A 19,241-nucleotide genomic window follows, 5' to 3' on the forward strand; every position below is an offset into this window, starting at 1 on the left:
TAATCTTTTCTTTCTCTGTTTTATTCAAGTAAGCCTCTAAGGATATAAAATTCCCCCTTATTACCGCTTTGGCTGCATCCCACAAATTTTGTTATGATGTCTCCTCATTGTCATTATCTTGAGTGAAATTATTAATTGTATCTATCTCTTTCAAAAAGTTAACAGAGAAACAAAATTTTAAAATTAAAATCAAATCAAATACAGATTTAAATTCTTAGTAGCAATACTTCAATATTACTTTACACATATTTAAAAAAAAAAAACTTATACCAGAATAAACAGGCTCACTGTTAGAATCCTTACAAGCTGTTAAGTCATTAGAATTGATAGAGACAATAATTATCTAATTTGGCATGGTTCAGTATGATTGACTGAGTATAATTGACTGACAAGATGTTATGGCCCAGAACTTGAAACAAGGTATTACGTGGAATTGATAGAAACAATTCTTGTGTTCACACCTTTAGAGAGCTCATAGAAGCAAGAAGCTCTCAGGGCCAGAGGACACTCTGGGACAGACACAGAACACTCTGGGAAAGCCAGAAGCCCTCTCTCAGAGGCAAGACAGATTCATTCCAACTTTCACCTTGGTGCTGGCTGGAGATATTTGGAAGAAGAGAAGCTGAAGCTGGCAGAGCACTCTAGGAGGAAGCCCACAAGCCCACTCTTGGAGGTGGAGTCAGATTCATTCCATCTTCCACCTTGGTGCAGGCTGGAGGCAGAAGGAAGCAGAGGCAGAAGCAAAGGACAAAGCTGCAAAAGTTCTTAGAACCAAGGAGAGAGAGAGGCCTCTAAAAAAGCTAACTGGGCTTGGAAAGAGATAAGAAATAAATGTTTGGATTTTATCAGATGGCTGTATTTGAGGTGATTATTACTTTGAACCGGAACTAAGGCTGCCTCCAGAAAACCTCCCCAGGAAACCTGCTCCCAGAGAGAACCATTATATTTTAAAGAAGAGAACACCACAATTTACAATTTTAGCCTTCGCTAGTTAATAGTTAGTTTAGTCAATTTCAGAATGAGAATTCCAGTTTAAACACACACAGCTCCAAAATTTAAAGTGGCAGAAAACTGCCCTTTTGATTCTGTCTACCGGCTTTAAGAATTGGTAGACTTTAGGATCCTGGGGGAAAAGGTCAGAGAAATTTGGACGCAGGACAGATTCCACAAACCTCTCCAAAGAAAATCCCAGAGAGCATGGTTTTTAACCTTTTGCATTTTTTTCTGTGAGGCTCAAGTTGTGGCCTTCAGAAGGCTTTTAGTCATGTATTTTAGGCCTATTTAAAAACACACCAGACTAACAACATTAGTTCTTATATTTTTTAATGATTTTAATTTAATCATTTAAATCAAGAAATTTAATGATTAACCTCAAAACCCCCAGAATCTGCCAAAATATTTTAGCAGTTCTGTAAATTTATCTATTTCTGCAGACTCAAATTGGCCAGTTCTAGGTTCAGAAGGTGAGTTTTTTTTTTTCTTTTTGGTGGGACTGTTAAAAACTTTCCCCATCTTAGAACTAGTCTTTCCTCTTTCTAGCTAAAAGCTATTTGCATAAGTCCAATTATGTACAAAACAAGCACTTTTAAATCACAAATAGCTAGATCTTTTCCTTTGTAATTCGGCTGACAGAGAAACACAGAAGATAAACAGGCTCAAACACACGTAAACACTAACTGCTTTTCTAAATCAATGAAATTCCTGTTCTCAGTCCCGTTTTGGAGTGGAAGCGAGGAGGGGAGTTCTGGAACTGAAACCTTAGGAGCCATTTTTTGAATTTATTCCCAGCTTTGGAAGATGGGCAATTCCTTGAGTGAACGGGAATCAATCCCAAAAAAACAACAGTATTTCACTATACATTTTGGTACTCCCCCAAGAACACATTTTAGATACTAGATAAGTTCAGAACCAACTACCTTTCTTTCCCAAAGTTCACAGTACTTTGACTAGAGACTCACCCAATCTTACCAAAAGAAAACCAAAGGGAAATAGATGTCTTTTATAGACTTTAACAACCTAAATTCTCTCACTTCCAATCCCATTCACCCAGGTGACTCACTAGTTCTTGGCAAAGGGAAAGCCCTCTTATGGATCTAGCCACTTACAGTCTCTTCCCCACTCACAAAAAAAGGAGTTTATTAAGATATCCCAAGAAAGGGCAACTCTTAACTGATAAGATATCAAAGGAGTGCAAAACACAAATTGCAAAACACAAGATTAAATGGAATAGAAGTCTTCCCCTCCACTTTGACCTTTTTTCCTATTGTCTGGTGGAGTCCAGACTTATCCTTTCAACAAGGAAATCTAATTCTAGAAACAAAAGAATAAATAGCCTTTAGAAGAAGTATTTAAATACTAATTAAGAGGTGGTAGGAAACAGGAGGGAAATGTTCTTTCAAGACAAGGAACACCTGCACATTTTCTAGCTATAGCTTAACTTATTATTGCAAAGTCTTGAGTCATAATTAAGGTATAGGTTAAAGCCACATCCTTATGAGAGAGTCTTCACTCAGTTTATTTCATATAAAAGGATATGAAAAACAGTTCTTGAGGAAAGATATCTAATCTATCTATAGTCTCCCCTCCCCCATTTTATCCCTTGATCTTATTTGGAAGACTTCTGGTTTACCCCCATTAACAGATAGTGCTTGCTTTTGTTTTTAGATACTGCTTATCATTTTAAGAAAAAATTCCATTTATTGTTTGCTTTCTAGCAAATTAAAAATTCTTTTTAATAAGAATGGGCATTGCATTTTGTCTAGAGTTTTTTCTATAACTATTGAGGTAATAATATATTAATTTTGTTATCTATTATAATAATCACTTGTTATTGATATGATCAATAATGGTTATAGTTTGCCTAACATTGAATCAGTATTGCATTCTGAGTATAACTCCAATCTGATAATAATGTATGAATTTTGTCATTAGCACTGTAATCTTACTGATAATTCATTTAAAATTTTTGTATTGATATTTCTCACCTATATATGTATTTTTCCTTTTTTAAAAAAATACTTTTTAAAGATTAAAATTATTTTTGAATCCCTTCTTCTGTCTTTGCTCCAGTCTCTCCCCTGATTACTGAAAATGCAAGAAATATCATAAGCATCATATATGTTATATCATGCTGTAATGCCAGAGAAACTGAGCAAGACAGATATTAGAGACCAATTTAATAGTTTATTAAATGGAGAAATATACTGGGACCAAATGGATCTTGGTCCCAGGGATGGAAGAGACTATCATCTCAAAGAATCAAGCTCTAAGTATCAGAGAGCAAGCTTTTTTATAGGATAACAAGAAAAATGACATAATGGGGGAGGTACCTGGATGGGGATAACCTAATGGGGGGAGGCACCTAGGATGACACAATGGAGGGAGGTACTGGAGGTTACTGATATTCTAATGACATCTAAAATGGATAAAGCTTTATCCTGTCAAACATTAAGAAGAAATGACTATAAACTAAAGATATAAAACCTTTATCTCATCAACCATTTAAGAGGGAATGATTATAGCCTGGGGTTTTGGGGTAGAGCAACTGAGGTAGACTATTATCTCATCAAACATTAAGAGGGAAAGGTTATAACCTGAGGCAGAGTAACTAAATAGGACAATTGGGGAAACTAGGTCAGGACATCAAAAGGGAACTGTGGCACAACAATGCAAAACATATTTCCATACTAGCCATATTACTCTCTTCTCCCACCTCCCAAAAAGCAAAAAAAAAAAAAAAAAGTAGAGAAAATAAGACAATTATAATACAGTTTATACTCAGTAAAAATTCATTACTCTCTCTGGAAATTGATAACATTTTTCATTTTAACTACTAACTTTGTGTTTGTACTCCTGCTTGGTGTGTTTCTTGTAAAATGTGTCTCATATTGTTGAATCCAGGTTTCTAATACATTTTTTTAAATCTGCTATTATTTTATGAATAAGTTCATCCCATTCAAATTCACAGTCATGATTACTATGCATTTTCCTCCATCCAATTCTGTTCTGTTTCTTCTCTCTCTCTTTTTATCCCATCACTCCTTGAAAGTGTTTTGCTTCTAATCACTTCCTTTCTTCCTTCCTCCTTATATTATCCTCCCCCTTCCACCACCATTTCCCTATTGGGTAAGATGGATTTCTATATACTACTAAGTGTGTGTGTGTGTGTGTGTATGTGTGTGTGTATGTGTGTGTGTGTGTGTGTTCTTTCTTCTGGAAGGGAAATACTGAAGTTCAAAAATTGCCTTGTGTATATGAACACTTCTTTTCTGTAAGAATCTTTCCATCTGTCTACCTCTTTAATCTTCTTTTCCCCACTGCATCTCTCCTTCTCATCCCCTCATTTTTGAGATAATTTCAACATAATTGTCCCACATCCATCCTTTATGTCTATGTAAACACATTTTAACTTTCCCAACAATAAAAAAGTTCTTAGGAATTACATGTATCATCTTCTCATATAAGAATGATAAAGTTCTTAGTTCTTAAGAGTTAAATGTATCATCTGGCAAGATGCATTATCTTGCCAGATAGTAACATAAACAGTTTAATCTTACAGATTCTCTTTCCCTTATGACTTCTCTTTCATGTTTACCCGTTTAGGTTTCGCCTGAATCTTGGGTTTAAATGTGAGATTTTCAATTCAACTCTGTTTGTTTGTTTGTTTTTTTCATCAAAAGTGCCTAAAAGCTTTCTATTTCATTTCATTCATTTTTCCCTGAACAATTATAGAGTACTCAGTTTTGCTGGTCTCTTATACTTAGTTTTAGTTCTAGCTTCTTTGCTCTCTAAAATACCATATTCTAAACCCTCTGCTCCTTTTGCTCTAATTTTTATATAATGTTGATTGTGGCTCTATGCTATTTGAATTGTTTCTTTCTGACTCTTTACAATAGTTTACCTTTACCTTGGAATTCTGGAATTTGGCATTAATATTCCTGGGAGTTTTCATTTTAGGATATTTTTCAGGAGGTGATTGGATTGGTGTTTTCTTTCCATTTCCATTTCTGTTTTTCTCTGGACCTAAGATATCACGACAGTTTTCCTGTATTATTTTTTGAAAAATATTTCCTAGGATCTTTTTAATTTGATCTTGGCTTTCAGATAGTCCAAAAAAATTTAAATTATGCCTTTGATTTGTTTGCCATGTCAATAATTTTCCAGGTAAGATATTTTATATTTTCTTTTTTTCCATTCTTTTGACTTTTTTTTTTTTGATGTTTCATGGTGTCATTAGTTTCCAATTTTCCAATTCTAATTTATATACCAAAATAATTATTTTCTTCAGTGAGTTTTTCTTGAATTCTTCCATTCAAGGAGTTCTTTTCTTTGTGACTACCCCCACCCATCCTTTGTTATGGGCCATATTTTTTAATTAAAGTTTTTTTTAATTTTCAAAGTATATGCATAAATAATTTTTCAATGTTGACCCTTGCAAAACCTTGTGTTCCAAAGTCCTCCCCTTTCTCCCTCCCCCTCCCCTAGATGGCAAGTAATCCAATACATGTAAACATGTTTACATATGTATATATGTGTTAAATCCAATATATGTATACATATGTATACAATTATCATGCTGCACAAGAAAAATCAGATCAAAAAGGAAAAAAAAGAGAAAGAAAACAAAATGCAAGCAAACAACAACAAAAAGAGTGAAAATGCTATGTTGTGATCCACACTCAATTCTCACAGTCCTCTCTCTGGGTGTAGATAACTCTCTTAATCACAAGATCATTGGAACTGGCCTCAATCATCTCATTGTTGAAAAGAGCCATGTCCATCCGAATTCAACTTCATATAATCTTGTTTCCATGCACATTGATCTCCTGGTTCTGCTCATTTCAATTAGCATTAGTACATGTAACTCTCTCCAGGTCTCTCTGAAACCATCCTACTGATTGTTTCTTATAGAACAGTAAGATTCCATAACATCCAGATACCATAATTTTTTCAGCCATTCTACAACTGATGGGCACCCACTCAGTTTCAGGTTTCTTGCTACTACAAAAAAGTGTTGCCTCAAACATTTTTGCACATGTGTGTCTTTTTCACTCCTTTAAGATCTCTTTGGTACATAAGTTCAGTAGAAACAATGCTGGATCAAAGAATATGCACAGTTTCATAGCCCTTAGGGCATAGTTCCAAATTGCTCTTTGGAATGGTTGGATCAATTCACAACTGCACCAACAATGTATTAATGTACCAATTTTCCCACATCTCCTCCAACATTTGTCATTATCTTTTCCTGGCATCTTAACCAATCTGAGAAGTGTGTAGTGGTACCTCAGAGTTGTCTTAATTTGCACTTCTTTGGTCAATAGTGATTTAGAGCATTTTTTCATATGATTAGAAATGATTTCAATTTCTTTATCTGAAAATTGTCTTTTCACATCCTTAAACAATTTATCAATTGGAAAATGGGTTGAATTCTTATAAATTTGATTCATTTTTCTATATATTTTAGAAATGATGTCTTTATCAAAACCCTTGAATGTAAAAAATCTTTTCCTCCCCCTGAGGCAATTGGGGTTAAGTGACTTGCCCAGGGTCACACAGATAGGAAGTGTTAAGTGTCTGAGACCAAATTTAAGCTCATGTCTTCCTAACTTCAAGGCTGGTGCTCCATCCACTGTTCCACCTAGCTGCCCCTTATTTTTTTTTTAAAGTGTTATTTTCTTCATTTTTTTGTATATTTCTTTTACCAAGTTGTTAATTTTTTCTTTTTTTTTTTTTTTTTTTTTTATTTAATAGCCTTTAATTTAAGGAATATTTGGGTAACTTTACAGCATTAACAATTCCAAAAATTTTCATCCCCCCCCCCCCCCAAATGGAAACCGAGATGTTAAATATATTAAAATATAACGTACAAAAGTATACATGACCAAAACATTATTTTGCAAAAAAGAATGCCGAATTATTTAAATTGGGGTGAAGGAAACTTTTGGGGTGTTTAAAATATAGGGACGGGAATTCAATGTAATGGTTTTATCACTCCCAGAGTTCTTTTTTCTATATAGCAGTTCATTCATTACTGCCCATTAAAATTTGGATTCTTGCTGAGGATGGCCGATCCATCAGGACTGGTCATCATCTAGTATTTTGTTGAAGAATTATCTCCGGTCCTGCCCTACCCAGCATCAGTTTTTAAGCTCCGGCCTTTCTGAAATCATCCTGTTGGTCACGAACAAATATTCCATAATTTTCATATACCCTTTATTCAAAATTCTCCAACGTGGACATCCATTCAGTTTCCAGTTTCTGCAACACAAAAGGGCTGCCTCAAACACCAATGGTCCCTTTTTCTTTATAATCTCTTTTGGGAATAACCCAGTAGTAACCCTGGGATCAAAGGGTATACAGTTTGATAACTTTTTTACATAGTTCCCTACTTCCAAAATGGTTTGGATTCATTCACAACCCACCAACAATTCAATGTCCCAGTTTTCCCAATCCCCTCCAAAATCATCATTTTTTTTCCTGTCATCTTACCAATCTGACGGTTTAGGGGTATCTAGAGTTGTCTTAATTTGATTTCGATTAAAATGACTTGGAGCATCTTTTTCTTGACAGAAATATTTCAATTTCTCTGAGAATGCTGCTATCAACCATTTTTCAATTGGAGAATGGCTTGATTTTTTATAAATTAGGGTTAATTTCTATATATTTTGGAAATGGGCCTTTATCAGAACCTTTGACTGTAAAAAATACCCAGTTTTTGCTTCCTTCAATTTGTCTGCATTAGTTTGTTTGACAAAACTTTTCAGTTTGGTATAATCGAAATTTTCTATTTTGTGATCAGTAATGATCTTAGTTCTGCTTTTGGTCCCTTCCCCTTCCACAGGTCTGAGAGGTAAACTATCCGTGTTCCTCTAATTTATTAATTTTATTCTTTTGCCAGGTCTGAACCCATTTTGACCTTATCTTGGGACGGCGTTAATTGGATCAATCCTAGTTTCTGCCTTTAGTTTCCAATTTTCCCAGCAATTTTTATCAAAAGAAGTTCTTATAAAAGTGGGATTTTGGTTTGCAAAGACTAGGTTGCTATATTTGTTGACTGTTTTTCCCTTGAACCTAATTATTCCACTGATCAACTAATTATTCCTTAGCCAATACCAAATAGTTTTGGTAAATGTGCTCTATAGTATAGTTTTAGATCTGGACAGCTGCCACCATCATTTGATTTTTTTTATTAATTCTTTTGAAATTTTGACCTTTTGTTTTCCAATGAACTTTGTTTTATTTTTTAAAAAGTTTTTGGGGTCTGATTGGATAGCCAAAAAATAGATTAGTTTGGTAATATTGTCATCTTTATTATATTTCTGCCCATCAAGAGCATTTAATATTTTTCCAATTGGTTAGATGACTTAATTTGTGTGAAAAGTGGTCTGTAATTTTGCTCATAAAGTTTCTGGATTTTCCCGGCAGATAGATTCCAAATATTTTATATTTATCAGTAGTTTAAAGGTTTCTTTGTAACTTGACTGTTGGATTTTGTTAGTGATATATAAGAATGGATAATGTGGGTTTATTTTATAACCAGCAACCTAAAGTTGGGGATTATTTCAAAACTTTTAGCAAATCTCTGGGGTTCTCTAAATACCATCTGTCATCGGCAAAGAGTGATAATTGGCCTCATTACCTATTCTTATTCCTTTAATCTCTTTCTCAGCTCTTATTGCTATATAGGTTTCTAATACAAATTAAAATAACGGTGATAGGGAACCTTGTTTCCTCCAGATCTTATTGGGAATGGTTGCAGTTTTTCCATTACATATGAGCACTGATGGTTTTAAATAGTGCTGGGATTATTTTAAGGAAAGTCCATTTATTCCCTTTCCTCAAGTGTTTTTTAGGAATGGATGTTGGATTTTATCAAATGCTTTTCGATCATTGAGAGATCATATGGTTTTGTTAATTTGGTTATTGAGGCCAATTTATTGATAGTTTTCCTAATATTGAACCAGCCCCTGATTTTAAAACCTACTTGATTAGTGTATTATCTTGAGATGATTTTTGAGTCTTTTTGCTAATATCTTATTTAAGATTTTAGCATCAATATTCATTGGAGATTTCATAATTTTCTTTCTGTTTTCAGCCTACCTTTAGGTATCAGACCATGTCGGTCATAGAAAGGGTTTGGTAGGACCCTTCATTCCTATTTTATCAAATAATTTATATAGCATTGGGCCCAAATTGTTCTTTAAATGTTTGGAAATTACATGTAAATCCATCTGGTTTGGGATTTTTCTTAGGGAGTTGTTTAATTGCCTGTTCTTTTTTTTCCCTGAAATGGGACTTTCAAGCAATTTACTTCTTCCTCTGTTGTCTGGGAAGTCTGTATTTTTGAGGTGTCATCCATTTCTTAGGTTATCAAATTTATTGGCATAAAGTTGAGCAAAATAACCTTATTATTTCTCTAATTTCCCTTCATTGGTGGAAAGTTCTCCTTTTCATTTTTAAGACTACTAATTTCATTTTCCTCCTCCTTTTTCTAATCAGATTTCCAAAGGCTTATCTATTTTATTTTTTTCAAGAACCAACTCTTAGTTTTTATTAATTAGTTCAATAGTTTTTACTTTCAATATTTTTAATTTCTCCTTTTAATTTTTAAATTTCCAATTTAGTATTTGATTGGGGGTTTTAATTTGGTCTTTTTTGTTTTTTAGTTAAGCAATTCATTAATCTTTTCTTTCTTGTTTTATTCAAGTAAGCCTCTAGATATAAAATTCCTCTTATTACCTTTGGCTCATCCCCCAAAATTTTTATGATGTCTCATCATTGTCATTATCTTGAGGAAATTATTAATTGTATCTATAATTTGCTGCTTCACCCAATCATTCTTTAAGATGAATTGTTTAGTTTCAATTACTTTTGGTCTATTTCCCCTAACTTTTGGAATGTGTTTTTATTGCATCATGATCTGAAAAGAAAGCATTTACTATTTCTTTTCTTGCATTTTTTTGGGTCTTTATGTCCTAATATTGGTCAATTTTGAATAGGTTCCATGAACTGCTAAACAAGTATATTCTCTTCTATCTCCATTCAATTTTCCCAAAAGATCCAACATACCTATTTTTCTAATATTATATTTATTTTTAATTTCCTTTTCTTATTTTTTTGTGGTTTGATTTGTTAATTCTGAGAGTGCAAGGTTGAGATCTCCTACTTTACAGTTTTTTTTATTTCTTTTTGCAACCTTTCTTTCCCTTTAGGAAGTTGGTGCCATACCACTTTCATATTGTTTAATATTGATATTGCTTGTTGTTTATTTAATTTTTTAGCAGGATAATTCCTTATCTCTTTTAATTAGATCAATTTTTTTTTTTGTTAAAGGGGCCCCCTTTTTTGACTTCACCTGAAGATAATAGATTTTGCTACCTTTTTTTTTCCTATATCTCCCCCTGTTTTGTTTTCTTGTAAACCTTTGGGGTTCTGCCTTTTGTCCCTTTTTTGTTTCCCTTTTTGGGATTCAATTTAATGGTTTTCTAAACCCATTCCTCCTCCCCAAACCCCTTTTTACTTATTTTGCCCCCACCCTCTTTCCCCTTTAAACTTTTCCCCCCCTTTTTGCTTCCCTTTTCCCCTCCCCTTTTATCTTTTCCCTTTTCCCCCTTTATTTCCTTTTCCCCTCCCCTTTTTTTTAAGCGAGAGAAATTTCTAAAACAAAACCAATTATTTTTCTTTAGCCCTTTTGGGTTTAAATCTCCCAAATCCTCCCCCTTAAATTCCTCAAATTTAAATTTTACCCTTTTATGTTTTCCCTTTACCCTCCTTCCCACCTTATTCTATATCCCTTTCCAAATACATTCCTTTTTTATTTATATCAGTCAACTTTTAATTTATTTTTTTTTTTAAAAAAATAAATTTCCCAAATTTTTTTTATTTCCACCCTTTTCCCCTTTTGGAAGAAAATTTTGTTTAGTTTGTTTTTTTAAAACCAAATTCTTTGTTTCATTAAATTCCACCTTCCTAAGAAAAGCCACAGCTGGGTAGTTTATTTGGGCCACCTTCGGCCTTTAATTTTATTTCCGGTTTTTCCTTTTTAAAACAATTTGGGATCCTTTTTGCACCGGTTTTAAATTTTTTATTTGGCTTTTTATTTTAATTTATTCAAATTGGCCCTTTTTTTTTTTGGGTTTTATTTTAGGGAAAAAAGGTTTTATAAATTTTTTAAGCCTATTTTTATTCTTTCTAAATTTCATTAAAGTTTCTTTTACTTGTAAAATATTCGGTTTTTTTTCACTAATTTTAAAGTCCAATAATCCTAGTTATTTTCAGTCTTTTTAATTGTTTTTTTGTTTTAATTCTTTTTTTCTTTGTTTTTTTGGTTTTGTTTGATCTTATTTCCAATAAATTTTTTTTTTTTAGTTTAATTTTTTGAATTATTTTTTTTGCTTTTTTTTCTTTTGAATTAATTATTTTTAAATTTTTTTTAATTTCCATTTCAATTTTTTTTAAAATTTTTTTTCCTTCCGCCAATTTTTTGGGTTTCTTTGTCTTTTAAATCCCCAAATTTCTTTTTTTTTTCCAATCGAATTTTATTTCCAGTTTTTTTTTTTGTTAAAATTTTTCCCCTGCCTTCCTGGGAATTTTTATCCCAATTCTTTTAAGGGTTGTTGTTTTTACCTTTCCCTTTCCCCATTTACCTTTATCTTTGGACTTTTAATGGCCTTTTTGGGCACATTGGGAAGTCTGGGCCGAATTTTTGGTTTGTTTAACCCTTTTTTTCTTTGAGTGCAACTTCCAAAACCTTTTAGCTTTTAGGGTTGCCTTAGGGGGGGGTTACAGCCCTCCAGAAAAATTCCGTTTCTGCCTGATAAGGGGGCCCGAAATTTTTTAAAACGGAGGTTTCCCCCGGGGAGTTTAATCCCGGTCGTGGGGGGATTTGGGTAAGAAAGTGGGAACGTGTCCTCCCCCACCGGCCCTTTTCCTTTTTCCTCCTTTTTCTCCCTTTTCTCCCCTTCCCCTCCCCCCTTTTCTCCCCCCCTTCCCTTTTTCTTCCTCCCTCCCCATCCAATTGAGGTTTAACTTGTTCCCCTCCCTTGTAAACCCCCTCCCCCCCCATTTTTTGGGAATTTTTTTTCCATTTTTACCCAAAAATTTTTTACGGACCCCCAAAACCCTTTTTTTAAAAAAATTTTTCGGGTTTTTAAAATTCCAAAGAGCAAGATTTTTTAGGTTGAAAAAAATTTATTTGGGAAAAAAGACTTTAAAAAGCACCTTTTTCCCTTTTTTTTTTTTTTTTTTTTTTTTCTTCTTTTCCCTTTTCCCTTTTTCCCCTTTTTTTTTCCTTTTTTCCTTTTTTCCCTTCCTTTTTCCCCTTCCTTTTTTTAAAAAAATTTGTGTTTTCAAATTTTCCTTGTTTTTTCCCCTTTTTTCCTCCTCCCTTCCCCAATTACTTTTAACAAAAATAATTTATAAATATTCCATTTTTTCAAAAAAAATAGGTTTTAAAAAAAAAAAAGAAGAAAACAAAAAAGAAACCCCAAAGTTTTAAACAAAAGTTTAAATAAAATATCAAGGGTTTTAAATCCAAAAGTTTTAAATAAAAGGGAGGGTTTTACCTTAAGTTGTTTTTAAAGGAAAAGTTAAACAACATTGAAATTTGCCCTAAAAAAAACGAAATTAAAATCAAAAATGTTTAAAAAAACATTACAAAACTCCACTTTTTAAACCGGAATCAAAACTAGGAAAAAATTTTTCTTTTTTCATAAAATTCCAAAATTAATAATTTTTCAAACAACCGGGAAATTTTTTCAATTCTTTTTGTCTTTCCCCTCCCCCCTCCCTAATCTTTTAAAAAAGTAATTGTTCTATTTTTACAATATTGTTCAAAAAAAAAGCCAAAAAGGGGAAAGAGAAAAAACAAAAAGGAAAAAACCCCGAAAAAAAAAAAAATTTGGACCAATTTTTTTCCCAAATCCTTTTCGATAATGGTTCTTCCCAACAAATTTTAAAATTGAAAAATTTTTTGTAAAGAGATTCCTTCAGAATATCTTAAGACTTGGTTTTTGACTCGGCCGCAAATTTCAAACAATTTTATTTTCTTCACCCTTCCAAATTCACTGCCCTCCAGGTTCTTAAACCTTTTTATTTATAAACAAAAATTTCAAATTTCATTTAAATCATTTTTTTTAAATTTTTAACAAAACTATGTTATTTTTTACAACTTTGCCTTCACCTTTTTCTTTTTTCCCCCCTTTCCTTAGATGGAAGCAGTTTATAATTTTATGTTAATATTCCAGAAAATTTATTTTCAACCAAACATGCTCTTTTCCAGGGTTTTGCCTCTAAAATAACTGGGGAAAAACAAAATGCAAACGTTTAATTTTTGTTTTTTTTGCTTTTGTATATGGAAAAACTTTAATCCTTTTGAAAAGTAAACCTTCCAAAATTCTCCTTTAATTTTTTAAAATGATTCCCTTTTTCCATTTCCTTAAGCATCAGTTCATGTAATTCTCTGCAAACCTCTCTTTATTCATCCTGCTGGTCGTTTCTTACAAAACAATAATATTCCATAACATTCATATACCACAATTTACCCAACCATTCTCCAATTGATGGGCATCCATTCATTTTCCAGTTTCTAGCCACTACAAACAGGGGTGCCACAAACATTTTGGCACATACAGGTCCCTTTCCCTACTTTAATATCTCTTTGGGATATAAGCCCAGCAGTAACACTAATGGATCAAAGGGTATGCACAGTTTGATAACTTTCTGAGCATAGTTCCAAACTATTCTCCAGAATGGTTGGATTCGTTCACAACTCTACCAACAATGCATCAATGTCCCAGTTTTCCTGCATCCCCTCCAACAATCATCATTATTTTTTCCTATCATCTTGGCCAATCTGACAGGTGTGTAGTGGTATCTTAGAGTTGTCTTAATTTGCATTTTTCGGATTAATAATGACTTGGAGCATCTTTTCATATGACTAGAAATAGTTTCAATTTCTTCATCTGAGAATTGTATGTTCATATCCTTTGACCATTTTTCAATTGGAGAATGCATTTACCATATCTTATTCAACATTCTCCAGCTGGTGGGCGTCCACTCAATTTCCAAAACTGGACACTAGAAGAAAAATTGTTTATGGCTGCTATATACATTTTTGCACATGTAGGTCCCTTTGCCTCCTTTTTTGATCTCATTGGAATACCCCAGTAGATACATTGCAGGATAAAAGGGAATGCACTGTTTGATAGGTTTTTAGTCATAGTTCCAGACTGATCTCCAGAATGGTTGAATCAATTCACAACTTCATCAACAATCTATTAGAGTCCTGATTTTCCCACATGCCCTATGATATTAGTCATTATCTTTTCCTGTTATCTTAGCCAATCTGAGAGGTGTGTATTGGTACCTCAAAGTTGTATTAATGTGCATTTCGCTCATCAAGAGTGATTTAGAGCACCTTTTATAAGGCTAGGAATGGTTTCTTTTTCTTCATCTGAAAATTGTCTGTTTATATCCTTTGACTATGGAAAATGGCTTGAATTCTCTTTTTAATTAATTAATTGAACATATGCAAGCATACTTTTTTTTATTTTTACCATTGACCATTGTAAAGCTTTGTGTTCCAATTTTCTCCCCTTCTTCCCACTCCCTCTCCTAGATGGCAAGTAATCCAATTTATGTTAAACATGGCAAAAATATATGTAAATCCAATATAGACACACATAATTATATAATTATCTTGCTCCACAAGAAGAATCAGGTCAAAAAGAAAAAAAAGCATAAAGAAAAGAAAATTCAAGCAAACAACAACAAAAGAAATAAAAAAGATATATTGCAATACAAACTCAGTTCCCCTCTTTAGGGGTAGATGATTTTCATTATCACCAAATTATTGGAATTGGCCTGAATTGTCTCATTGTTGAGAAGAGCCATAGCCATCAGAATTGATATATAATCTTGGCCGTTGCTGTGTACATTGAAATTCTGAATGCGCTTATTTCACTTTGCAGCAGTTCATGTAATTCCCTAGGTCTCTCTAAAATCATCCTGTTTATTATTTCTTATAGAACAATTGTAAAGTACAGGCTATCTCCCTGGTGGGCTTGGGGTCAGTCAGAGTCAGGATGAATTAAAATCATTGATCTTTAGGGGGAGAAGTGAAGGAGGCAGGTAAGCAGAATCCTTAATTCTTGAGTCTAGAGTCACCAACAATTCTCCTCCTTGTCCTCCACCAAGTCATGCTGGCCTCTCTCCCTTCACCCCTCAATCCTTGTTAATTATTTTAACACCAAACATTCAGCAAGAAACAATGGTGAGAAGATCCATTTATCCAAATATATGCTAACAGATCAAATAGATAATTAGCCTTAAGTGCTCGGTTGTCTGATTCAAGCATACCTTTTTGGAATTTCAGCCCTCTTCAAACAATAATATCCCATAACATTCATATACCACAATTTATTCAGCTATTCTCCAACTGATAGGCATTCATTCAGTTTCTACTTTCTTGACATCACAAAAAAGGCTTCCACAAAAAAATTTTGCATATATGGGTCCCTTTCTCTCCTTTAAGATCTCTTTGGGATATAAGCTCAGTAGAAATACTGTTAGGTTAAAGGGTATGCACAGTTTGATAACCTTTTGATAACAGTTTCAAATTGTTCTCCAGAATTAGTGTTCCAGTTTTCCCATGTCCTCTTCAACATTTGTCATTATCTCTTCTTGTCATCTCAGACAATTTGAGAGATGTGTAGTGGTACCTCAGAGTTATCTTAATTTGCATTTCTCTAATCAATAGTGATTCAGAGCACCTTTTCATTAGACTAGAAATGGTTTTAATTTCTTCATCTAAAAATTGTCTGTTCATATCCTTTGGCCATTTATCAATTGGAGAATGTCTTGAATCTTCATAAATTCTCTATATATTTTAGAAATGAGTCTAGCCATATGAAAATATGCTCCAAGTAATTATTAATCAGAGAAACGTAAATTATGACAACTCTGAGATGCCACTATACACCTGCCAGATTGGCTAGGATGACAGGAAAAGATAATGCTGAATATTGGAGGGGATGTGGGAAAATTGGGATACTGATGTATTGTTGGTGGAATTGTGAATACATCTAGCCATTCTGGAGAGCGATTTGGAACAATGCTCAAAAAGTTATCAAACTGTGCATCCAGCAATGTTACTACTGGGCTTATATCCCTAAGAGATCTTAAAGAAGGGAAAGAGACCTGTTTATGCAAAAATGTTTGTGGCAGCACTCTTTGTAGTGGCCAGAAAATGGAAACTGTGTGGATGCCCATCAATTGGAGAATGGCTGAATAAATTGAGGTATATGAATGTTATGGAATGTTATTGTTCTGTAAAAAATGACCAGCAGGAGGATTTCAGAAAGGCCTGGAGAGACTTACATGAACTGATACTGAGTGAAATGGGCAGGACCAGGAGATCATTATATACTTCAACAACAATACTATATGATGATCAATTCTGATGGGCGGGGTTCTCTTCAACAATGAGAACCAAATCAGTTCCATTTATTCAATAATGAATAGAACCAGCTATACCCAGTGAAAAAAACTCTAGGAAATGAGTGTGAACCACTACATAGCATTTGCAGTCCCTCTGTTTTTGTCCGCTTGCATTTTTGATTTCCTTCACAGGTTAATTGTACTTTATTTCAAAGTCCAATTCTTCTTGTGCAACAAAATTACTGTATGGATATGCATACTTATATTGTATTTAACCTATACTTTAACATATTTAACATGTCTATCTGCCATCTGGGGGAGAAGGTAGGGGGAAGGAGGGTAAAAATTGGAACAAAAGGTTTGGCAATTATCAATGCTGAAAAAAAATTATCCATGCATATATCTTGTAAATAAAAGGCTATATTAAAAAAAATAGAAATGAGGCCTTTATCAGAACCCTTGAATATAAAAAATGTTTTCCCACTTCATTGCTTACCTTCCAATCTTGTCTGTATTACTTTTGTTTACATAATAAAATTCTTAAAACAAGTCCAAGTGTTCTTCCAACAATTATGATGAATGCTAATCTCTTGTATTTATATTGTGTTATTTTTGTTGTTCAGTTATGTACAACTCTGTGACACTAATAATATAATCAAAATTATCTATTTTATGTTCAATAATGATTTATAGTTATTCTTTGGTAACAAATTCCTTCTTTCTCCACAGATTTGTGAGGTAGACTTCCTTTTGGTTTTCCAATTTGCTTATAATATCAGTTTTCCTCTAAATCATGAAGCCATTTTGACTTTATCTTGGTATATGGTGTTAGGTGTGGGTCACTGCCTAGTTTCTGCCATACTAGTTTCCAATTTTCCCAGCAGTTTTTGTTGAATAGTTAGTTATTGTCACAAAAGCTGGGGTCTTTGCGTTTGTCAAACACTAGATTGCTATAGTTATTGACTATTTGCTCTGTGTATCTAAGCTATTCCACTAATTGATTACCTTATTTCTTAGTCAGTACCAAATGGTTTTGATGACTACTGCTTTATAATATACTTTTAGATCTGTTATAGCTAGGCCAACTTCATTTGAATTTTTTCATTAATTCTCTTAAAAATCTCAACCTTTGTTCTTCCAGATGAACTATGTTATTATTTTTCTAGCTCTTTAACATAATTTTCTGGCAATTTGATTGATAGAAATAGATTAGGTAATATTGTCATTTTTTATTATATTACTTTACACATGAGCACTTGATATTTTTCTAATTGATTAGATCTGAATTTATTTATAGGGAAAGTGTTATGTAATTTTATTCATATAGTTTCTGATTTTGCCTTGGCAGGTAGACTCTGTATTTCCTAACATCTTCCCCCCCCCCCAAGTTATACTTTTCTGTTTCCTTTCTCCCTTTCCCACCTCCCTGGTATTTTATTTCTGCCCACTACCTCCCTCAAACATTTATCCCCTTTTATAGTCCTTTTACCTTTCTTATTCTTTCCTCTTCTACTTCTGTTCTCCCTTATATTAGCCTTCCTCTTTCCTTTCCCCTATCCCTTCTTACATCCCTATTATAGGGTGAGATAAAACTCTCTGTGAAGCTAAATTTGTCTGATATTCTCTCTTTGAGCTAAATCTGATGACAGTAAGATTCACACAATTCTCATCCCCCTCTTTTCTTTCCCTCAAATAATAGGTCTTTTTTCCTTTTCATGATATTTAATTTACCCCATTTTAACTCTATTTTCCTCTGCTTCTCATACAATCCCCTTTTCACCTCTAGTTTCTTTTTTATGTCATCACAATAAAATCAAATTATACCTGCACCCTCTACATATATTCATAATGGAGATACAATTCTCAAGAGTTAAATGTATCATCTTGCCATTAGAGATGCAAATATTTTAACTTTAAAAAAAGTTATTTTTTTCCTCTTTACCTTTTTATGCATCTCTTGAGTTCCATAATTTGAAGATCCAATTTTCTGTTCAGCTCTGGTCTTTTCATTACAAATAAGTGAAATTTACCTGTTTCATTAAATATCAGTCTTTTCCCCTGAAAGATAATGCTTAATTTTATTGGATAATTGATTCTTGGCTGCAATCCAAATTCCTTTGCCTTTTGCAATATCAAATTCCAGGCCCTTCAAACCTTTAAAATGGAAGCTACTAGTTTCTGAGTGATCTTGATTGTAAATTTTTTCTTTCTGGCAGCTTGAGATATTTTCTCCTTGATCTCCTAATTTTGAAATTTAACTATGATATTCCTTGGAGTTTTCATTTTGGGATCTTTTTCAGGAGGTGATCAGTGAATTCTTTCAATGGCTATTTCCCTCTCTAATTCTAGGACATTAGGAAGTTTTCCTTTATGATTTCCTGAAAGATGATGTCTAGACTCTTTTTTTAAATCATGGTTTTCAGGTAGTCCAGTGATTCTTAAGTTGTCTCTCCCAGATCTATTTTCTGGTCAGTTGATTTTCCAATGAAATATTTTACATTTTCTTCTATTTTTTTTTTCATTTTTTTTGGGGGGGGTTTGTTTGACTGGTTTTTGATGCTCATTGAGTTGTTCACTTTCATTTATTTAGTTCTAATTTTTAATGAATTATTTTCTTTAGTTAGCTTTTTAATGTCCTTTTGCATTTGGCCAATTGAACTTTTAAATAAAATTTAAATAAAAATTCATTGAATTTTTTCCCATTGCACAAATTCTGTTTTTCAATAAGTTTGTTTCCATTTCAAAACTATTTTGTAAGGAGTTATATGCTTTTTCCTCATTTCATCAAATCTATTTTGTGAGGA

The sequence above is a fragment of the Sarcophilus harrisii genome, chromosome 2 (assembly GCF_902635505.1).
Source record: "Sarcophilus harrisii chromosome 2, mSarHar1.11, whole genome shotgun sequence".
NCBI lineage: Eukaryota > Metazoa > Chordata > Mammalia > Dasyuromorphia > Dasyuridae > Sarcophilus > Sarcophilus harrisii.